Source organism: Rhinolophus ferrumequinum, chromosome 7 (assembly GCF_004115265.2).
Source record: "Rhinolophus ferrumequinum isolate MPI-CBG mRhiFer1 chromosome 7, mRhiFer1_v1.p, whole genome shotgun sequence".
NCBI classification, from domain to species: Eukaryota; Metazoa; Chordata; class Mammalia; order Chiroptera; family Rhinolophidae; genus Rhinolophus; species Rhinolophus ferrumequinum.
This window is the reverse complement of record NC_046290.1, coordinates 89,407,105-89,430,477: the sequence shown is the minus strand read 5'-3', so window position 1 is coordinate 89,430,477 and position 23,373 is coordinate 89,407,105. Positions and strand designations below refer to the sequence as shown.

The 23,373-nt window shown below is 36.3% G+C and overlaps 1 pseudogene; it reads left to right on the top strand.

Annotated features, from left to right (window-relative positions):
- The first annotated feature begins 15,152 nt into the window (after positions 1–15,152).
- Positions 15,153–15,710, top strand: LOC117024641 (40S ribosomal protein S7-like; annotated as a pseudogene).
- The last annotated feature ends 7,663 nt before the right edge of the window (positions 15,711–23,373 follow it).

Below are 23,373 nucleotides of genomic sequence, written 5' to 3'. Positions count from 1 at the left end.
TTATTACTTTTGAAAGTTATTCTAACTCCAAGTGTTTGTACAATGGCTGGTAAATTCTAACAGCTGCAGAACCGAACAGGATACCTGGTGTAGACCTTTAGACATGGATGATAGGGCTCAAAGTAAACAGTGTATATAAATATGCTTTATGTTTTATTTATTTTGCTGGCTGGAAAGGATTCTGAAACCAAGACAGGTAATCATCTCAACACATTTAAAGTAGTATTTTCCAACATCTCAAATATTTTGAGAAAATTATAATTATAGCATATATATATCTACACTTCTATACATATATGTATGCTATTATATATTATATATAATATAGGTACATACATATATGTACATACATAATGTTATATGGCAGACAGCTTCTGTGATGTTTTTAGAATTAACATATTCACACTACAATCATACTCCTTGTAAAGAATTCTAAAGTCCCCTTACCCCTTATCAGTTTTCTAATGTTGATATAAAAGTTACCATAAACTTAATGGCTTAAGACAACACAAATCTACCATTTTATATTTCCGGAGGTCAGAAGTCTGACACAGGTCTCAATGGGCTAAAATCAAGATGTCACTGAGGCGTCAGTCCTTTCTAGAGTCTCTAGGGGAGAACCTGTTTCCTTGTCTTTTTCAATTTCTTGAGGCCACCTGCGTTCTTTAGCTTGTGGCTCTTCCTTCACCTTCAAGGTCAGCAGCATCTTCAAATCTGTCTGTGACTCTGACACTCAATCTCCTGTCTCCCTGTTTCATTTAGGAGGACCCTGGTGATTACATCGGGTGGACCTGAATTATCCGGGATCATCTCCCCATCTCAATGCCCTTAATTTAGTCACACATGCAAAATCCATTTTGCCAAGTAAAGTGAAATATTTACGGACTCTAAGGATGAGGATGCGGACATTTTGCGGGGCCATGATTCTGCCTACGACACCCTTCATTCAGGTTCATTTTCTGCTTGTATTTTTAGACAAATTTTAAGGTAAGGAGAGGGAATGCAAGAGTATGACTGTACATCATAGGAGAGTTCCTAGAGTATAGGAAGGCAATGTTTTACCAAGAATAATTCTTTCTATAGTCCTCTATGAACCAGGTTTCTAATTTGAATGTTCAGGGGAAGTTGTTTGGAGCGCACTTGAGATAAAGCATGTTTATAAGGTGAGTATTCTTGGGAAGAGGAGACATCAGTTTAAATGAGGAGATGAGCTGGGCAGACAGGTCAAGGTTAGATGGGCAATGGAAATATGTATGGGGCTGATGAACTCAGTATCCAAACAGCTACTGAACAAAATCTTTCTGGAGACTAAAACTTAAAAAAAAATTTCTCATTGAGCGACTGGAAAACATGGTTTCATAGGAGAGACAGCTTTAGGTTGTATATAAGGGGAAAAGGAAGTGAATTCATTTAAAACACTCATTTAAGAGAATGATCTCTTAGGTAAACATAGGAACTAGGTAATGCTTGAAAGTCTGGAGTGGATTTTAGTTGCTTGCTGAAAGCAATAGTATGCACAGGGGAATATGATTAAGCTGGTTGGTAATAACAGGATCTACCACCACTTTATGCCAGGACTGTGGAAGGGCAGAGTCTGAAAAATCTACAGTAAACTAGAACAGCCTCTCCAAGTAAGTCTGAAACCATAAAGACAGTTCAAGCCTGGAGATGCAGACACCTCTGTCCTCTTAAGCAGCTAGCCCATGAGTGTGCTGTCTGAGCCTGCATGCTGCAATCAAGTGAGAATCATATGTGTTTCAATTCTTTTAATATTTTTTACATACTGTGTTTTCCCGAAAATAAGACCTAGCTGGACCTTCAGCACTAATGCACATTTTGGAGCAAAAATTAATATAAGACCATGTCTTATTTTAATATAAGACCCAGTCTAATATAATATAATACAATATAATATAATGTAATGTAATACTGGGTCTTTTATTAATTTTTGCTCCAAAAGACCCATTAGAGCTGATGGTTCAGGTAGGTCTTATTTTCAGGGGAACACGGTAGCAAAGAGTATGATACAAGCACTTGAATTTTTTCTTTTTTCTTTTCTTTTTTTTTGCTAAAAGATGATTTTTCATGTAGTACTTTAATATTAGGAAGAAACATATTAAAAAGCTTTTAAAAATTTAGGATATAGTCTTGACTTCCTGATAAGTGAGAGTGAGAAAGACCCATAACGTAAATGGAAATTTGTCTTCACTTCCTCCTATGTGTTAAAGGGCTAATATATACAAGTTAGAATTAGGGAAATGTGTTATCCGAGATTGATACATTTCTAGGGACTATCAACACATACTGAAAACTGCAAACTTTTCTCAGCCTCCAGAAACTGGCAGTTAGGGAGGAAAATCATGCATCAGAAATAGAAGTAAGTGATTGGTAGTTATAAAATAGTCACGGGGATGTGAAGTACAGCATAGAGAATACAGTCAATAATGTTGCAACAACTATATATAGAGCCAGGTGGTATAGACTAATGGGGGGATCACTGCATAAATTATATAAATGTCTAACCAGTATGCTATACACCTAAAACTAATATAAAATAATATTGAATGGCAACTATAACTGAAAAACGAAATAAAGTAGAAGGAAGGGCTGGATGAATTGCCTGTGAAATTTAATCAGCTGACCATTGTTCCCAGTTAGGTCTATAAGGGATCATTCTTGCTGAGCGTGATCAAATATCCCCTAAAAGGAACAGAAGGTCAGGAGAAAAGAAAATGGAAGTCTCAGCGTCTTTTCAAATTCAGTATGGTCTCCTGTTTGTAAGGTGCCCAGGTAGCATTCTATATGCCATCCTGCAGCTCACGTTCTCTTTCTTTACTTTTTAAGTAACTTGACTCCATAGCTACACTAAGCTCCAAGCAGGGTGAAAAGGTTCCTTGTAGCCAAATCTTGTTCTCTGGGAGAGAAGACCATAGGCAGGCAGGCTTTAGCTTATGAAAGGGCTATATTTTAAGTCCTTGGAATTTATTCTCATAAAAACCATGCTGTGAATGAGATTTATTCCCTGTGCAAGTTTTCAAAGGTCTATTTAACCTATACAGTTCTAGAAGTATGGTTTCAATGGCCCTATTTTAGTTATTTATCACTTGACGTTTTTTGAATATCAAATTTTTCTTTCGCATAGTTGAAGAGGTATACTGTGATATAAAGTTTACAGTATCTGAAATTATTGTTCCCATCCTAGTAGACTGCCTTTGCCAAGGAAGAAGAACACAAGAAGAAGACGTGAACATACCTGTAACTACACCTATACTTATATCAATTTATCTACGTATTCGGAATCTCAAGACTCCGGAAACACAAATGTACTCAAGCCCACATCCTTTCCCACTTTTTTCCTGCTCTTCCTTAGCAGTGACAGTCTATGAGCAGAATGAGAAAGATACTCCCGGATATAAACATTGTACTGCACTGTAGTTCTACAATGCAGTTCTGATGTTGGTGTTCTGTGAAATTGTTAACATTCAATAGAAGAACATTGCGGACTACTTATGAGAATAGGCCAGATCCTCTTAGCAAAATTAAGGCCTAAACAATATAAAAAAGAAGATAATCAAGAATTCTTCATTCAAAATATTCTTCAAAAATAAAGGAGAACGAGAGACATTTCCAAAAAATCAAAGACTGAGAATTCATTGCTAGCAAATCTGCCTTATAAGAAACACGAAAGGAAAGCCTTCAGGCTAAAAGGAAATGACATCAGACAGTAACTTAAATCCACATGAAGAAATAAAGAGCACCAGTAATGGTAATTACTTAAATACAAAAGAAAGTATGAATACACTTTTCTCTTTTCTTCTCTTGACTGATGTGAAAGTATATAAAACAATCCTAAAGGTATTTTATAACTTGTATCATATAATATTTAAGGATATAATATCTATGACAATAATAGCACAAAGGATAAGAGAGAGTAGGGGGCCAAATTAAAGCAAAGTTTATTTTGTTGGAATTAAGTTAGCATTAATTTGAAGCAGATTATTTTAAGTTAAGATATATATTGCAATCTCCAAGGAACCATAAAAAAAAATCACTCCAAAAATTTTTTTAAAGGAATTAAAAAGATACCCTAATAAAAATCTATATAAAGCTAAAAAAGGCAGTAAACGAGGGATAGTAAATAGCAAAATAGCTGATGTAAATCCCATCATATCAATAATTACACTAAATGCAAATGGATTGAACACTCTGATTAAAAGGTAGAGATTGATAAAATTATATGTATAAATGATACAACAATATTTTATCAATAAGAAACTTTAGTTTGAATGACACAAAGAAGCTGAAAAAAAGAATGGGGAAAGCTATACCAGGCAAACAGTAACCATAAGAGAGCTGGAAAGACTATACCAGTATCAGGAAAAAAATATACTTTCAGACCAAAAAATAATTCAACAGGAAAATACAAAATATATAAATATGTGTATATGTGTACCTAACAATATTACCCCAAAATACATGATGTAAAAATAAAGACAGAATTGAAGGGAGAAATAGAGATTTCCACAATTAACTACTGGAGATTTCAACACTAAACTCTCAGTAATGGAAAAAGCAACTAGACAGAAAATCAGCAGGGATACAGAAGACTTGAAAAACACTATTAACCCATCTGACCTGACATCTCTCAAACACTCCATCCACCACACAGCAGCACACACATTTCTTGCAAGTACAAATGAAACATTCTCTAGAATAAACTATATCCTAGGCCATAAGACATGGCTCCATAAATTTAAAAGGATTAAAATCATAGAAAGCACGTAAGAAAAAAATTAACAACAGAAGGCAATTTGAGGAGTTCATGAAATAGAAATTAAATAAACCTTTAAATTAAACATACCTCTAAATAACCCATTATGTTTCCATTAATATGAAATACCCAGAGAAGGCACCTCTAGAGAGATAGAATGTAGATTAGTGATTGACTGGAGCTGGGAGTGAGAACTGGACTTACTACCAAGGAGCATCGGGAATCTTTGTAGGTGTCAAACTAGATTGTGGTGATAGTTGCATATCTCTGTAAACTTACAAAAAATCATTGACTTGTACCCTTAAAAAGGGAGACTTTATGGTATGTAAGCCATATGGTATGTAACACTTCTAAATAATCCATAGTTTAGAGAAGAAATCAAAAGAGAATTAAACAGTTTTTTCTCTGAATGAACATAAAAAGACAACATACCAAAGTTTGTGACATGCTATTAAAACTGTACTTGAAACTTTATAGCAGTAAATGCCTACATTAGAGAATAAGGTGTGAAATCAGTGACTTGAGCTTTCAGCAAAAGACTAGATAAACAAGGCCAATAAACCCAAATTAGGAAGACTAAAGAAAAGAATGAGTATTAGCCAGCGGGTTAGCAACGGTGGGAAGGGGAGTCAATGAAATAGACAAGAAAGAATAGAGAAAAATCGACTAATCTGGTTCTTTGAAAAGTTCAATGAAATTGATAAACATTTGGTTAGACTGAGCAAGAAAAAAATTAAAGACATTTACCAATATCAGAAATGAGAGATATGGCATCAATATAGATTCTACAGATATTAAAAGGATAAGGAAATACTATGAAAAACTTTATGGAAATAAATTAAAAAGTTAGATAAAATGGACAAACTCCTTGAAATATATACCAAAGCTCACTAAACATGAAATAGATAACCTGAATAGCCTTATATATATATTGCAGAAATTCAATTCATAATTAAAAAAATCTTCCTACATTGAAAATTCCACACCCATGTTGTTTTAATGATGAATTCTACTAAACACTTAAGGAAGAATTAATACCCAATTCTATAAAAATATCTTTCAAAAAATGAAGAGGAGAGAATACTTTCCATCTCAGTCTATGAAGCCCTGATCCCAGTATCAGACAAAGACATGGTTAGGAAAATGACAGACCAATCTCCCTCATGAACATAATTCAAAAATTCTAAACAAATTTTCAACAAATCAAGCAATATAAAAAAAGGATAACAATCATGACCAAGTGGAGTTTTCCAGGAATGTCAGGCTGATTTAACACTCAGAGGTAATTTTATAATATTACCTCAATAAATTTATAATATTTGCAAACTAAAAAGAAAAAATATAATTTCAATTGATTCACAAAAGTATTTGACAAAAGCCAATATCTATTGCAAGTTATGAAATCTCAACAAATTAGAAATAAAAGAGAACTTTTACAACATGATAAAACACTCTATAAAACATCTATAGGTAACATCATAATTAGTAATGAAAGATTGAATGTATTCTCTTCAAGTAAATGGGTTCCCAATTGCCAAAGCTGGAACAATTTGACCAACCTAATCCATAGCATTATATTGGAAGATAACCCCAAGTGTAAAATAAATATACATGAGTTAATACTGATATAATAAATGATTATATAAATAAATAAATGGGGGATAAGAGACAAATCTGTACAGAACAATTCCAAGTAATTTATATAGATGAGCTTTCCCTTTAAAGAGATGGAGCACAACTCCTCAACCTTAAATATGGGCTACACTTAGTGACTTGTTTCCAGAATGCAGTATGAAAGTGGGGGAAAGGGACTTTTTAGTACGCAAAACTGAAACACACTACCTTAGCCAGGTGATCAAAATTAACATCAGTGGTAAGTCATGTTGACAGCAATGTCCATTTGATATGATGGTTTGAGAATCATTTCACCTCCGTGGTTATACTCTGAAAAACTCTTAGCCCTACTCTAACCATGAGAAAACCATCAAACCAAAATGACAGACATTGTCTAAAAAAACCAAAATACCTGATCAGTACTTCTCAAAAATGTCAAGGTTATAAAAAACAAGATTGAGGAACAGTTACGTCTTTCTAGACCCCTTTGGGCTGTAACAACTAAATGTAATATGATATTTTGGATTGGATCCTGGAAAAAGGCATTAGGGAAACACTAATGAATTTCAAACAAAGTACAGAGTTTAGTCCATAAAGAAAAAAAGGAACAATTACTGATACATGCAACAACAAAGATGATTCTTAAAACATGATGCTAAGTGAAAAATCAGATACAAAAGAGTATGCACTGCATAGTAATCCAATATTAGCATTTTATTCCAATGTTGAAGATAGTTGCTGACAGTTGTGGAGATAGAATCTAAAGGAGGTCTTTCCAGTCTCTGAAAGGGATTTTACTATCCCACTTTTTACATGTTTGATGGGTGGTCAACTTGTTCCAGAGAGACATTCCATTCTCTTTACGTGGAAAATCCAGAGAAACTAAGTTTTTCTAAAGAAGACAAGAATTTAATAGAATATAAGGTATCTGCTATTTGACATTACTTTACATGACCTAGGCCAGATACTAAATTAGTTATAATGTGTTAGTGTCAGGAATTATTATTTAATTTTATTCATGACATTATTTAAGGAGGATGGGACTTCAAGGACACGAGGGAAACCCTGTACAGGAAGGGATATATTGCTCTTCTAAGTTCATGTAAACAGTTTGGTTTGCTGTGAAGGTGGTAAGTTTATCACTTTCTCATATGTTCTATCACCTCAAAGGATCTTCTTTCTTGGAACACACTTATGTGATTTTTCTTTTTCCTTTTCTTCCTACTACCTTCGATAGCAGTTGGTTTCAATGAACACTTTGCAAGTCAGCAGAATAATCCCAGGTGAAATGTCTAGACTTGATCTTGGACAGTTCTGCCTTGTGCTTTTTATCTTCTTACCGGTTCTTTCCCAGAAGAAAAAATATATCGTGTTTCCCCAAAAATCAGACCTAGCCAGACAATCAACTCTAATGCATCTTTTGGAGCAAAAATTAATATAAGACCTGGTCTTATTTTACTATAATATAAGACTGGGTCTTATATAATATAATTAATATAATATAATATAATGTAATACTGGGTCTTATATTAATTTTTGCTCCAAAAGACACATTAGAGCTGATGGTCTGGCTGGGTCTTATTTTCAGGGAAATATGGTAGCTTTAATCTAAATAGCCACCCAGCTGTGCATTCCCTTTCATTGCCCTTGCCTCTGGCTTTATTACTATATCTGTTTGCTTTGTTTATAGGTGGTCTACAATTTTAAATATTATACGTCTTGAATTCCCAGCACCTAGTCAAGTGCCAGGTCTATCGAACATGATCAGTAAATATCTGTCAAATGAAAAAACGAAAAAAACAAAAACAAAGAATGTAAGTTCATTTTTAAGTGCCTCTGGGTTCTGTATCTTTGAATCTTTTCAAGGGTTAGTACACTTCTCTGCACACAGTAAATACTTAGTAAAGGTAAACTGTTGGCTGACCGTGTTTCTTATACTTTAAATATGCCAGGGCATATAGATGCTATTTCCTTAAAAAAAAAAATCCTGTAAATTATTCAGTTTCTCTTGGACTTCACCTCTTTAATCCACAAGTGTGCAAAGATCGGGCAAGCAATGGTTATGGATGAAAAAGTATTCAGAGGCTAGAGCTACTTTTCTTCAGACCCTAAAAATGTGGGATTTTGGCATCTCACACCACATGGAAATGAACTAGAATTGAAAATGGTCAAGAAATAGTTGAACCTATGAACAATGGGAAATCATTTAACATTTGATTATCATCCTTTTAGGGTCTACCATGAGGACCATCATTGTGGTAAGTAAGAAAACATCTTAAAATAAATGCCTGGACAACAAGGAAAAAAAGAAAAGGAGAAATGATATTTGTATTACATAGCATTCTGCCATTCCCATAATGATTTCACAATCATTCTGTTTCCACCCTTAAAACAACACAAAAGGACAGTTATTATTATTCCAGCTTTACTTACAACGTTATTTAAAGACTATGAGATTAAATTATTTTTGTAAAGTGATAAGGCCAACAAGAAATACAACTGGACAGGGCTCAGGTTTTCTGAATCACAATCCAATATTATGACATGTTTGAATGTTGCTGTACTTGCAGCCCAAAATTCATTCACAATTGCTTGTTTTGTGATTCAGGGGTCTATTTGCTAAACAGTGCTAACACCTGCTGGTATATTTTCCAATAATTCACATTATAGCAAATCCTAAAATGGCAAAAATTAAAAGGATAACTAATTTATTATTACAACTACATTTATTATTACCTACTACATTCTCTAATTGTACTTCCGGTTGTCCTGTCATGTCTGCTTAGACACTCCCTTATAAAGTAGCCAAATGAATCTGGCAAGATTAGATGCATAAACATTTTTTAAGAATTTACATAAGGGAGGAGGGGGGAGGGAGATGAGGGTAAAGGGGATCAAATATATGGTGATGGAAGGAGAACTGACTCTGGGTGGTGAGCATACAATGGGATTTATAAATGACGTAATACAGAATTGTACACCTGAAATCTATATAACTTTACTAACAATTGTCACCCCAATAAACTTTAATAAAAAAAAGAATTTACAATTACATTAATTTTCTCTACTTTCTTGAATGGGGGATAGCATTTCCTGAACTTGGATACACTGTGAAATCAAATCGGTGCCTACCAACAATGTACACCAGTAACCCCTGATTATGTGTGCACATAAAACTCATCTAGGTCGCTTAAAAATGCACATTTCTAGGTGTGAAGGTCAATGTTACGTATCATTTTGAGTAGGGCAAGGACTACACAGATTAAACATTGTTTCTAGGTAGGGTTTCCAGGCGGGAATTCCCGCCCGGTCTCGGGAATTTTTTTCGCTTTTCCATTCCCAAATACCAAGAAAAGTTGGTCAGGAAATCAGGAAAATCGGCTCCTTGAACACAGGTGGTTGGATGTATCAGCCGTCACTTTGTGAAAACGATTCATGTTTGAGAACAGTTTATATCTTGGGATTCAGGAACAGGAAAGTGAAAAAAATTCCTGAGAATAGGCGGGAATTCCCGCCTGGAAATCCTATTTCTAGGTGTGTCTGTGTGGTTGTTTCCAGAGAAGATTAGCATTTGAATCAGAGGACTCAGTATATGAGCCTCCCTGAAGAGGTTGAGTGCCACTAATCCTTTGAGGGCCTGAATAGAACAAAAGGCAGGAGGTGGAGAAGGAGGTGGAGGAATTCCTCCCTTTTTTCTGCCTCACTGATTGAGCTGGGACTTTTTAGCTCATCTTTTCCTGCTTTCAGACTGGGATTCACGCCAGAGGCTCCCCCAGTTCTCAGGCATTGGAACTCTTACTGAATTACACCACTGGCTTTCCTGGACCTCCAGCTTGCAGATGCTGAGATTTCTCAGTCTCCATAACCATGTGAGTCAATTCTGATAGGGCAGGTAGATAGAGATAAATGAGCGGGAGAAGGAGAGACCTAGCCCCAGTTAGAAAGCCCCTTGCTGCAGCTTCTCCTTGGGTCAAGACCCCTTGCAGCTGCCCTCAGTTAGGACACCAATGCCTTACCAGCCCAGCAGGATTCCAGGCTTACACATAAATCAAAGGGATGTGCTGTTAGAAGCCAGGGAAGAAAGGAAGACATCCTGCTTATCAGGACCATTTTAGTGAGCTTCTCAAACAAATCACAAAAAGAAATGAAAAGAAACTACCTTGAGAATGAAAAGGAAGGACTGGGCATCTCAGCAGGAGAGAAAGAAATAAGGAGAAGCGAGACGGGGAGGCAATTCTACCCATAGAAATAACATACAATGTAAGGAGAGGCCTTTCCCCTCTTGGGATTGGTCTGCTCCATATCTTGGAGTGTATCTGCTTTTACTAATAAACTTCTTACTGTTCTATACTTGCACAAAACTGTGTCTCTCACAACCTGGTAACAATTCCTACTGGATACACACACACACACACACACACACACACACACATACACACACACGTTTTCTTACTCTCTGATTTCCTTATCATAGAACATAAGATGTACTGATTTTATATCATAGTCTTTTAGTATTGTTAATTTAACATCGTATAAATTATGGGATATCACGAAGAAGAGTAAACATAACTTAAGAACTTTACCTCTTCTGGGGAAAGATTTAGTACATTTTCGGTTGTACATAGAATAGTTGTCTTATGATAGTCAGAATTATTGTCTTTATTTGGAGATTAAGTATAGTTTAAGGAGCTGCATATGGGTGCCAAGTTGACAAAAGGGGGACTTGTGATGGTTAATTTTCAATGCCAACCTGTGTGAGACACTAAGTGCCTAGGTTAAACATCAGTTCTGGGAGTGTCTGAGAGGATATCTCCAGATGAGATTAGCATTTGAATCAGTCAATAAAGTAGATCTCCCTCCCCAAAGTGGTTGAATCTGGCTGGACTATAGGGCGGCTTTGAAGTCATACAAACTGTTAAGGATCTGAATATAACAAAAGGTAGAGAAAAGAGGACTTTGCCCCATTTTTCTGCCTTACTGATTGAGCTGGGACATCTCAGCTCATCTCTGTCTCTCAGACTGGGATTTACAGCATCAGTTGCTCTGATTCACAGGTCTTCAGATTCGGATTGAATTACACCACAAGCTTTCCTCGTTCTCTAGCTCGCAGATGATAAATTATGGGACTTTTCAGCCTCCATAGTCACGTGACCCAATTTATCATAATAAATTTCCACATATATACATACATCCCTTTCCCCTACCCTTACATATGTTAGTTTTATTTCTTTGGAGAACCCTAATACACTGGATTTCTCTCCTAAACGTTCCAATTCTGTCATTTCTGGAATGCAGTCAGGAATAAAATTTTTAATGAGCACCCCAAGTGATTCTCATGGTGACAGAAGTCACAAGCTCTGATGTAAGCAAACAATTTATCTTGGCTCTACCCATAGTTGGCTCAGTGACACACCTAAAACTCAGTTCTTCATAAGAGAAATATGGAGACTATAGCAGAGTCCAATCACTAGGTATTCGCTAAGAAACTTCCATTGCGTGCATTCTTTCCAAAATAAAAACATTTGGGTAGCCATAAAACTGATCTATGGAAGACAAACCCATCTGTGGTAACTGAATTTTCACAAATGAGATCATTGGAAAAAAGCTTGCTTTAATATTTAGTCAGCAATGTTGTAATTTTAATTACTATCCCACTGTACCACGACAGAGTTGTCAAAAAAATATTAACCTTATAAAATAAAGGGAGACAAGAAAAAAACAAATAACACCTCAATATCAGGGGTTCAGGAAAGTGATATTTAAAGTGTTTTTGAACTAGATGTTTCGTCACAGTCCTTTACCCTCTAAGAGTCTAATTGAACAATGTCAGAGCAGAAAGATAACCAGGAGAAACTGTGAAGAGATTCCGGGCTGTAATTGCATTAGCTTACAGCCTCCAGATGCTGAATCCGATGCTCCATAATTGGAGAAAATTAGTGAAAAATTAGCCTTATTCGGAGAGGGTTCGACAGGTAAATGCATGATGTTAGAAGGAAGCAGAGGATGGTTTAGGACAGACCGACCTGGGAAAAGGGAGATGAAACCATTAGGTACCTTACAGACCTATTCTCTATCCCATCATTAACTTGTGAAACTAATAGTGGCATCATACAAGATTCTTCCGGTGAGTGAAACCATCTGTGACTCAGTAAGACAAAGGAAAGAATACAGAAGCTGTATGAGTCCTGCTCCAGAGTCCTTTGTCCTCAGACTCGCCAGCACTTGAGAGCTACACCTTCCACGTGGGAAACAGGTAGGTTGTCTAAAGGGGTTGCTTAGGCCTGAGGTAGCTGGTCAGGAGTTGGCTTTGCCAGCTCATGTGCAGATATTTTGATTCCCAGGCATGCCTTCATCTGGTCATTACTAAACCCTCCTCCTCACCCTCCCTTATGCTGCACATCTCCACCTGTTGGAAGACTTCAAAGCTGCCCTTCAGACCAGCCAGATTCTACCTATGAAAGAATGTGAGCTGTGACAGAAGAGCAGAACTAGAACTGACAGTCTCATGTAGCAGGTCGTCCAGTCATTTTTCCTGTTGCCTGAAGGACTCCACTGAACCGCTCTATCCAAAGTGACCACAGAGTGTGGTTTATTTGAAACCTAGCTATGTTCCAACTAGAACATCAAACTGCGCCCTGTCGGGATGGGAGTGGCTCCTTGGGTGCATAACACCAAACTCAGGGGAGTTAATTTTATTGATTGGTCTCAAGTATTACAACTCAAGAAAAAAGTATCTCCATTTGAACCACCGAAGAAAAAACAATCTCTTGATCTTTTATTCCATATTCCTACCAAATATACTAAATATCTAAATTAAGAGATGATAAGCAGATATTTCTAATTTTATAGTGAAAAAAAATAGTGTCTTTTCATATTGCTTGCCTGTTTTAAAATCCTTCCACAGATCCCTTTTATCACATTGAATGGCAATAAATTTGACCAAACCAGAAACCTAGGAATCTTTCTTTATTCTTCTGTTCTTTTTCTCATTTCCGAAGTCCAATCTATTTCCAAGATTCTCATTTTTACCTCCTAAATATCTTTGAATCTCTGCTCAGTTCTTTCCATCCTCCATGCCTTTTAGTAAACTAAATTCATCTTATCTGACCAGGATTACTAAAATGGCCTACTAAGAAATTTTCCTGTATTTAATCTTACCCCTCTCCAGTTAATCCTGTATTCTAAAATCAAGGTCACCTTTCCAGAACACAAACAAGATATTGATCATATTTTGTGCTCTGTTTGAAATCCCTCAAGTCCGTACCTTGTCCCTCAGGAGCTTGCTATTTTAAAGTATGGTCCGCGGACCTTCAGTATCAGCAATACTCAGATTAGAAATGCAGAAAAGTAAGGTCCATTCGAAACCTAGTGAATAAGACTCTGCACATTGTAACAAGAGTCCCAAATGATCTGAATGCACATTGAAGTTTAGCAACCACTGCACTGGGATAAAACCCAAACTCCTTTACATGGATTACAGGGCCCTTCATGAAGTAGCCCCATTTACCTTTCCTGCTGCATCTCTTGACAATCTCTATCCATCCAGCCTACAAAGATGCTCTGAGGTCTCTTCCATCTAGATTTTCAAATGTCTGTACTTTTCCTGAACCCTCTTTCCCACACCACCCCCAACTCCTTCCAGGCTGACCCTACTCATTCTTTAATTATTCTCCCAAGAAACATTCCCTGATAGACAGATAGGTGTTTCAATTAGGTACTGTAATGACACTCTATACTTCTTATCAAAGAACTTCTCTCACTATTGTAATGGCCCATATCTTTCGGAATACCACAGGTACTCTAGAAATAGGAACCTAATTGAATCTGTTTGTTGTTGTATACCTAACACCAAAAAATAGCACATAGTAAATGTGCAATAAATAGTTACTCAATAAAGGTTGGGGAAAAAAGATACCTGCTAGCCTAGTTGGGTTTTTTTCCCCTACTCAAACTATGCAGAAAAGTAATTTTTTTTTCTTTTAACTTCCAGAAAACCTAATTCTGGAGACCTACGCTGAATGTAGTTGAAGGATGTACTCAGACAATCACTTGGATGCAGTTAGGGAGGCAATTCAGAAAGCAGTATTTCGGAAAGATAAATCTAAAGCCCACTAAACTATCCAGGAAGTTGCTAATCTGAAAACGACAGTCAACATGGGAGAATTAAGCATGCGTCAATGGGGAAGACCCTCAGATGAGAGAAAGAAGGTATGAAGTAGGACAGAGAACATGGAAAAAAATCACTGAGTCAAAGAATATAGCTTATAAGGCAAAGTCTGCAACCTTAGGAGTGGATTGGTTCAAGGAGTAAAAAAAGACCCCAACTGTTTAGAATGTTATGCTTTTTTATTCTCTTTCAAGGATATATCTTCTTCTTCTCTCATTCCTTTCATCTATAAATAATTTCCACTACTTAATGCAGAGGAGGATTTTACACACCAAATGATGACATTTGCATTTTTAAAATGCTGCTGTACTCCGTATCGCTGCTATGTGGATGCTAGGAGATCAGTGAAAGTAAACCAAGCAAGTAATTATAAAATCCTAGACAGAGACTGTGACAGTGAAGGTGGAGAGGATAGGATACATTTAAATGATATTAAAGAGGCAGGGTTGATGAAATGGATTATGAACTGAAATGTAACCTAGTTGGCTGGTCTTTTTAATACTTTAATATCTGACTATATCCAATGCATTGCTGAGGAAATTGTAAAAATAGAGTATTCTCTTCTTAGGCCAGTGCTCAACAGGAAGACATGTTCGGAACATGAAGACTGTGAAGCCCAATGGCAAAAAGCCACGTGAGTTCTAGTTGAGCATTTCTTACGCCCTCCTTGAGCTGGAGATGAATTCGAGCCTTAAGGCCCAGCTAGGGGAGCTGAATAAAATAGCAGCCAAGGAAATTGAAGTTGATGGCGGTCAGAAAGCTACTGTAATCCTTGTTCCCATTCCGCAACTGAAATCTTTCCAGAAAACCAAGTCTGGTAAGTACTTGAATTGGAGAAACAGTTCACTGAAGAAGCACATTGTCTCTAACATTCAGAGAATTCTGCCGAAGCCAACTCGAAAAATATGTACAAAAAATAAGCAAAAGTGTCTGGAAACTACACTCTGATACCTGTGCATATGTGATCCTGGAGGACTGAGTCTTCCCAAGTGACACCGTGGGAAAGAGAATCCAGTTTAAACTGATGTCAGCCAGGTCATAAAAGTATATTTGCACAAAGCATAGCAGAACAATGTGGAGCACAAGGTTGAAACTTTTTCTGGTGTCTACGAGAAGCTCATGGGCAAGGTTGCTAATTGTAGATTCCTAGGGGTTTAGTTGTAAACAAAATGACTAAACAAAATATCATTCACCAAAAAAAAATTAAAAATAAAGTAAATTTCATAGTCTAATTTCAAAGACATTTTAGAAATAAAAGAAGCTTCTTTCCAGGATGATGAATAAAGTCTCAACAAGCAAAGCATAGCCATCCTATACAGGCTTTTGGTGCAGAAGCTACCAACACCGAAGTCTGGTTACCTAAAACTACTTAGTACCTAATAGAGTAACTTGCAAATATTTTGGTTAGAGTTTACATCACTTTGCTTTACTGTTTTTGTATCGTCAAGAAAACAGCAGTACCGAGATCTTATTAACATCTCATTAATACCATGTACATTCAGCACAAGACAAAGCCAACTTTGGAAATAAGGACCAAGCCCTAAAGTAGGGCCTACTTTAAAACTACCCTAAAACAAATTGAAACCAAGTCCTGAAAGATCAGCAAGAAAAAAATAGTTTGAAGATTGACTTCACAAGTAACATGGGCTTGAGAAACACTGGAATTTCCAGAGATTTTTCTCTAACAAAGCGTAAAATGAAATCCAATGTGACTGACTAGTAATTTAACTGCATGGTAGAAGAAAAAAATAATATTTTTTCTATAGCGTTTTGTCAATAATGTGCAATACACATGGAACAAATATTAAACATACAAAAACTAAAATATTGTTACATAGGGAATGACAATTAAGTTCATGAACTCATCCTAGAAAAAGTGCTATATACCTCATTGCTGAATATCACTATGGTCACCTTTGAAGTACTCCCCTTGGGAAGCTATGCACTGATGCCAGCGCCTAGTCCCCCCTTCAGAGCAGTTTTGGAACTCTTTTTTTGGCTATCAGAGCTATCATATTGCCTTTGATGTCCTGAATGTCATCACAATGTCTTCCTTTCAATATTTCCTTTACCTTTGGGTAAAGAAAGAAGTCACTGTGGGCCAGATCAGGGGAGTAGGCAGGGTGGTTCAATACAGTGATTTGTTTACTGGCTAAAAACTCCCTCACAGACAGTGCCATGTGAGCTGGTGCATTGTCATGATGCAAGAGCCATGAATTGTTGGTGAAAAGTTCCGGTTGTCTAACTTTTTCATGCAGCCTTTTTAGCACTTCCAAATAGTAAACTTGGTTAACTGTCCAGTTGGTACAAATTCATAATGAATAATCTCTCTGATATCAAAAAAGGTTAGCAACATCATTGCAAAAAATTCTCAAACTTAATTGTCAGACCTTCATATGTGTACCAGGGGTGCCAAAAAAAATGTATACTGTTGTCACACAGCAGCATGCCTGTCTGTCCCCTCGGACCTACCCCTAAAAGAAGAGAAGAGTCTGTGAGACTATCCCTTTCAGGGACATTGCTTCACCTTTATGCCATCTCCTTGTTTGGCCCCAAAGGATGGCTGGCTAGCCAAGGACGGGTAAGATTCCTCAAGAAAGGAACAACCCAAGACAGGCACAGTCGTGTGGGGACCACCAGGAGAATTCACGGGGTTGATAGAGGTGGTCACAGCCCCTCACCTTTTCCCATTTAAGGAGAGCTTCTGCCTCTGTGGCTGTATTCCTTCCCACAACCTGCTTGGGAAGTGATAACATCAGTTCTCCATGTCAGTAAGTTTTCAACATAAAGGTTTTGTCCCCTGGGGAGGTACAAACCATAATTATTTATACATCATGAGACTTTCAACAGGCAAGGGTGATCAGTTTGAACCAGTTTTCTGGTATGGTGTATGAGACTCACAGACCTCAGTAAAAACAATGCTACTTCCTTGTATGTGCATCAATAAAAGCCACAATGTGGCCCGATTTGGGGCTCTCAGTCCTTTGAGGCTGTGAGAACCTTGGCCCCTGTTTCAAAACTTTCTTGATTTCTGTTTCTTTCTTAACACTTCACCTCCTCTTCTCGTTCTCTCACTGCCCATGTTGAGCTGGACGCAACAGTATACAAGTGGACACTTTGGTCCACGTTGCTCAAACAGTAGTTCGCTCAAATCAGAAGTGTCTGGACGCTGATAGTAACCACTTTGAGCACCTCTTGTAATTGTATTCATCTTTTGTTATCTGTATAACTCAATTGTTATTGAGTACTACAATTTTAATACAGTTTTCCTTTCTTAAAATGTGTATACATTTTTTGGCACCGTGTGTGTGTGTGTGTGTGTGTGTGTGTGTGTGTAGGTAACCCCCATATAACATGGTTGTTAGGTTCCTAAAAATGCTGTGTTATGCGAATCCGTGCTACATGAAACAAAGAACTAGTACAAAAAAGGGGATTAGGTTCCAAAAATTAAGAAAACATACTATTATAATAGAAATATCTTTATTAAAGTAACTTTTACCAAAAGTATAACATATTAATATGTATTAAATAATGTTTTTTTCATCATCACTACTAAGCACCATTAACTGAGGGTGATTTCTTTTTGACAAGATATCTTCATCCTCTGAACTTAATACTCCACAAACAAAATGAATTTAAAATTCTAATAAATTTTAAAATTCTGCAGTCAAATCTGATATGACATCCACGCTCGAATGCAAAATTTCAAATGAGATATCTTTTGCCTTAAAAGCTCTTATTACATTCCATGTTGTTCAGGGATTTCTCTAATTCTCAAACCGTGTGAGAGTGAAACCATGTTCTGGGGATACTGTGTTGTACAAGGGTTTTCCCCAATTCTTGAACAATGTTATAGAAGTGTCGTGTTATATGGGGGTGTCATACACACACACACACACACACACACACACACACACATATGAAGGTGTGCAACTCCACTAGTCACTAGTCTTCAGGGAAATCCAAATTAAAACCACAATGAGACACCACAAGCTATCACTAGAAAGGCTAAAATTATTAAGACTGATCGTATCAAGTTTTGGAGAGAATGTACAGCAACTCTGAAACTTCAAACTTTGCTCTTGGGAGTGTAAAATGATAAAACCACTTTGGAAAGTCACCTGTCAGTTTCTTTTAAACATAAACTAATCATATGACCCAGAAATTCCATTCATAGATACTTAAAAGAAATAAAACCATCTAACCACACCAATAGTTACACACAAATAGTCAGAGCAGGTGAATAGGTAAATGAACTGCAAAATACATATGAATACTAGTCAGTAATAAAACCAGGAAAAACATTAAACTATGATACATGCAAAAACATGGGTATATTTCAAAAATATGGTACGCAAAAGAAGCCAGATATAAAACATCATTACTACATAATTCCAGTTATATGAAGTTCTAGAACAGGCAATATTAGATTAGGGGTTGCAAAATAGGGATGGGGGTGTGGAGAAAGACTGGCTGCAAGGGGATTGTGGGAACTTTCTGAGGTGATGGAAATGCTCTGTCTTGATTGGGATAATGGTTACACAGGTATATACATTTTTCAAAACTCACCAAACTGGACACATATAATGCAATTACTTCAATAAACTTTATTTAAGGAACTCTTAGTTTTTCTTATTTTACTGCAAACCAGTAAAAACATGTACAAGTGGTACCAGGCTTCTTGGCTGACTTGAGGAAGCATCCATTTCCACAAAGGCCAAGTTAAATGATTAGTCAGCAAGAGCAGTTATTTTGTTGACTAGCCACATTTTTCCTTTCAATCTTTTATTTCATTTAGATTGCACTGGTGTAGATCTCTGTTTCCTAATAAAGTAATAATATAAAAATGAAAGAGGAATAATAGCATATAAGAAATATTAGCCATGTTAGTCGTACTGCCTGCCATTGACACCCAATGAGCTGATCTCATAGTCAGCAATGCCATTGCTATGATCTGAATGTTTGTGTCCCCCAAAATTCCTCTGCTGAAAGCCTAACCCCCAATGTGGTGGTAGTAGAAGATGAGGCCTTTGGGAGGTGATTAGGTCTCAAAGAGAGAGCCCTTATAAATGGAATTAGTGCTCTTATGCAAAAGGGCCAAAGAAAGCTTCCTTTCTCCTTCCACCATGTGTTAGGGCAGAGCAAGCCCTCTCCTCAGACCCCAAATCTGCTGGCACCATAACCGTGGACTTTCCAGCATCCAAAACTGTGAGAAGTGTTTGTTATAAGCCACCGAGTTTACAGTATTTTTGTGCTAGCAGTCAGAATGGACAGAGACAGCCACAGACCTGTTAATCATGTGGTTTCCAGTTAGGGCAAACGAGAGCCTTTATATTGCCAGATGTCATTGAAACTCATGCTTGGAAACACACTGTGATTTACGAGTATAGTATCAATAAGTGACAGTTCTAAAATAAATGCGTTTTTTTTTTTTTTTTGACCAGAGGGTAACAATTCATAACATCTCTTTATAGGTTATACATATTATGGTTTAAAATAGTACATTCTTGACCTTCATTGTATTTTTAGGAGCACCAGTTGAAGCACCTCTTCTCAAAGCAGATTGTTAAGGATTTAGATTTAAAATAAACACTGGCTAGAAAGTTTGTATGTTTTTATGTGAATATTAATAAATTTCTCATTTTTCTCTAGAGCAGCACAACTTATAGTCAATGAAATTTCTCTTGATCCTGTCAAGTAAAACCTTTTATTTCCAGGAAATACAATTGGTATCTTTGAGAGAGACACTATGGGGGCTTAAAGTAGGAAACAAAGAACTTGACTGATATCAATAAAAATACCAACTGTTGAGTGAAAAGTGAAGTCTATAAATTTGTCAATTCTGTCATAAATTATTTTTCTTAAAATGTTAGCATGAAATATAAAGAAGCCAAGATTATATCATTAAAAAAAATCACAGAATGTTTAAATACTAAGACAGTAAAGTATAAATTGAAATAAGTACTTTAATAACTCATCTTTCCATAGTGTATTTTAAATATTTATTTCTAAGAAAATTTAAAAAATTATAGCACAGGTAAGAACAATGATGCTTTTTATTTAACCAAAAAAAAAATCCCATTCTTATTTATTCATTCAATAAATATCTATTCGTTGAACACCTAAAAGGTTCTAGGCATACTGTAGATGCTTGGAGCTCGTTAATAAAAAAGACAGATAAGGATGTCTACCTGTATGGAGCTTACATTCTAGCAAGGAGAGAAAGAAGTGAAGAATAAACATGATTAAGTTGGTAAGCTATCTAATATATTTAAAGTTACTAAGTGCCATGGAGAAAAAACAAGTAAACCAAAGTGAGAGCAAGAGTGCCAGACTGGTGTGTGAAATCCTCATACCTGATCTATCAAGTATATGTATTTTCCCATCACACCAATATTTAATGAAAGAATTTATTGTGCAAAACACATTCTATGTTAAAATGCAAGATCCATAGGTACCCTCTGACCCAAAGTTTATTACAGAATAAACGTTCCTTTGAATTGCCAGTTCCTTTGGAATTCCAGTTGAATTAAGTTCCAGTGACTTCTTCATAACTTATATCATGTAAAATAGTCATAAGAACAGTTCAATTAAAAAATTATAGGACATATTAAGTTTTATTTTTCTGTGAACCTTTTTTCAGGTAAAACAATTGAGCTAAAATTATAACACCAGTTATTTCTCTGCTCAAGAAAACACGAAATCATGTTATCCAGTGCAAGGTTAAAACTAAAAGATTAATCTTGCATTGGATAATATGATTAAGATTTATAATCATGATTTATGAGTATAAATCTTCTGATTTATGATTCTGATTTATCTTATGACACACCAGTTAATTATGGAGAATTTAGAATGGTCAATAGATATAGAAGTTTAATACCTTAATTTTAAACATCACTCCGTAATTTTCAGACCACTCTTTTTACATCCTATACAAAAATAAACTCAAAATAGGTTAAAGACTTAAATGTAAGGCTTGAAACCAGAAAAATTCCTAGAAGAAAATATAGGGAGTAAATTACCTGACGTTAGTCTAAGTAATATCTTTTTGGACATGTCCCCTTGAGCAGGGGAAACAAAAGCAAAAATAAACACATGGGACTACATCAAACTAAAAAGCTTCTGCACAGCAAAGGCAATCTTTAACAAAACGAAAAGGCAACCCACTGAATGGGAGAATATATTTACAAATAATGTATCTGATAAGGGATTGAGATACAAAATATTTAAGAAACTCACACAACTCAGTAACAAAAAAATAATCCAATTGAAAACTGGGCAGAGGACATGAAAGGACATTTCTCCAAAGAAGACACACAGATGGCCAACAGACATGAAAAGATGCTCAACATCAGTAATCATCAGGGAAATGCAAATCAAAACCACAATGAGATACCACCTCATACCAGTCAGAATGGTTATTATCAAAAAGTCAACAAATAACGTGGGTTGGCGAGATTGTGGAGAAAAGGGAACACTTGTGCTCTGTTGGTGGGACTGCAAATTGGTGCAGCCACTATGGAAAACAGTATGGAGTTTCCTCAAAAAACTAAAAATGGATATACCATACGACCCACCAATCCACTTCTGGGTATTTATCCAAAGAAAGTGAGGATACTAATTTGAAAAGATATATATAACCCTATGTTCCTTGCAGCATTGTTTACAATAGTCAAGATATGGAGCAACCTAGATGTCCATCAATAGATGACTGGATAAAGAAGATGTTATATAACATATATATGTTATAAATAATATAACTCACACATATATAATATATGTAATATATATCATATATAATATACATATGTATATGCACAATGGAATATTATGCAGCAATGAAAAGAATGAAATTTTGCCATTTTTGAGAACATGGATGGACCAAGAGAGTATTATGCTAAATGAAATAAGTCACGTAGAGAAAGACAAATACCACACGGCTTCACTTATATGTGGATGCTAAACACAAAACAAAAACAGACTCAGAAACAGAGATCAAAGGAATGGTTACCAGAAGGGAGGGACGGGAGAGATGGGTCAAAAAGGGAGTACAATCAGGAATACTGTTATGAGTGTGCATGGTGAGAGACGATTACTAGAATTAGTAGGGTGATGACATTGTTAGCTATCAAAATATGCCAAATTACTATATTGTACACCTGAAATTAATATAACCAATATAAGCTACTATACCAGCTATACTTTACATACTTATATTATAACAAGGGAAAACATCAACTGAGTAGACTTTGAAGTGGCTCAGGCATAGCTCTCCCTGCTTCAAGGTTAGCTCACTGACCCAAAACAGCCAAGAACAAAGTGTTCCCTGGATATAATAATTTGCCTGTCCAAAGTTAGGTTCAGTTACCAGAGAAGAGGTCCATTCCGAACTCTGAGAAAAAGCTGCTGTGACTAAAAGTGACAAGTCAGTGGAATGTTTGTACTGCAGACGTGGGGCCAGAGGGCGCCTGCCCCATGGACACTCATGGATCTACAGGAGAAAACCAAGCCAGGCCAGCATTTGCTGCTTTCCACAGCCCAGAGTAGTCAGATGGCTTCAAGGTAGCGTCAGCATCAGTGACTTAAAAAAAATTGTTTTAGAAACAGTTTTCATAACACGTGAAAAGACTATACAATACTTTTATTAAAAATTTCTGAAATGTAATAATGGAAACGTTTGGGAGAACAAAAAAATATTAGATTAGATACAGAACATAAAAAAAGCTAGAAGCCTGGCATCTCCACAAAGAACCAGCTGGAAATGTAGCCTCCTCTCCCTTTGCTGCACCAGCTCATCCTCAGCCTACCCCATCCCGGT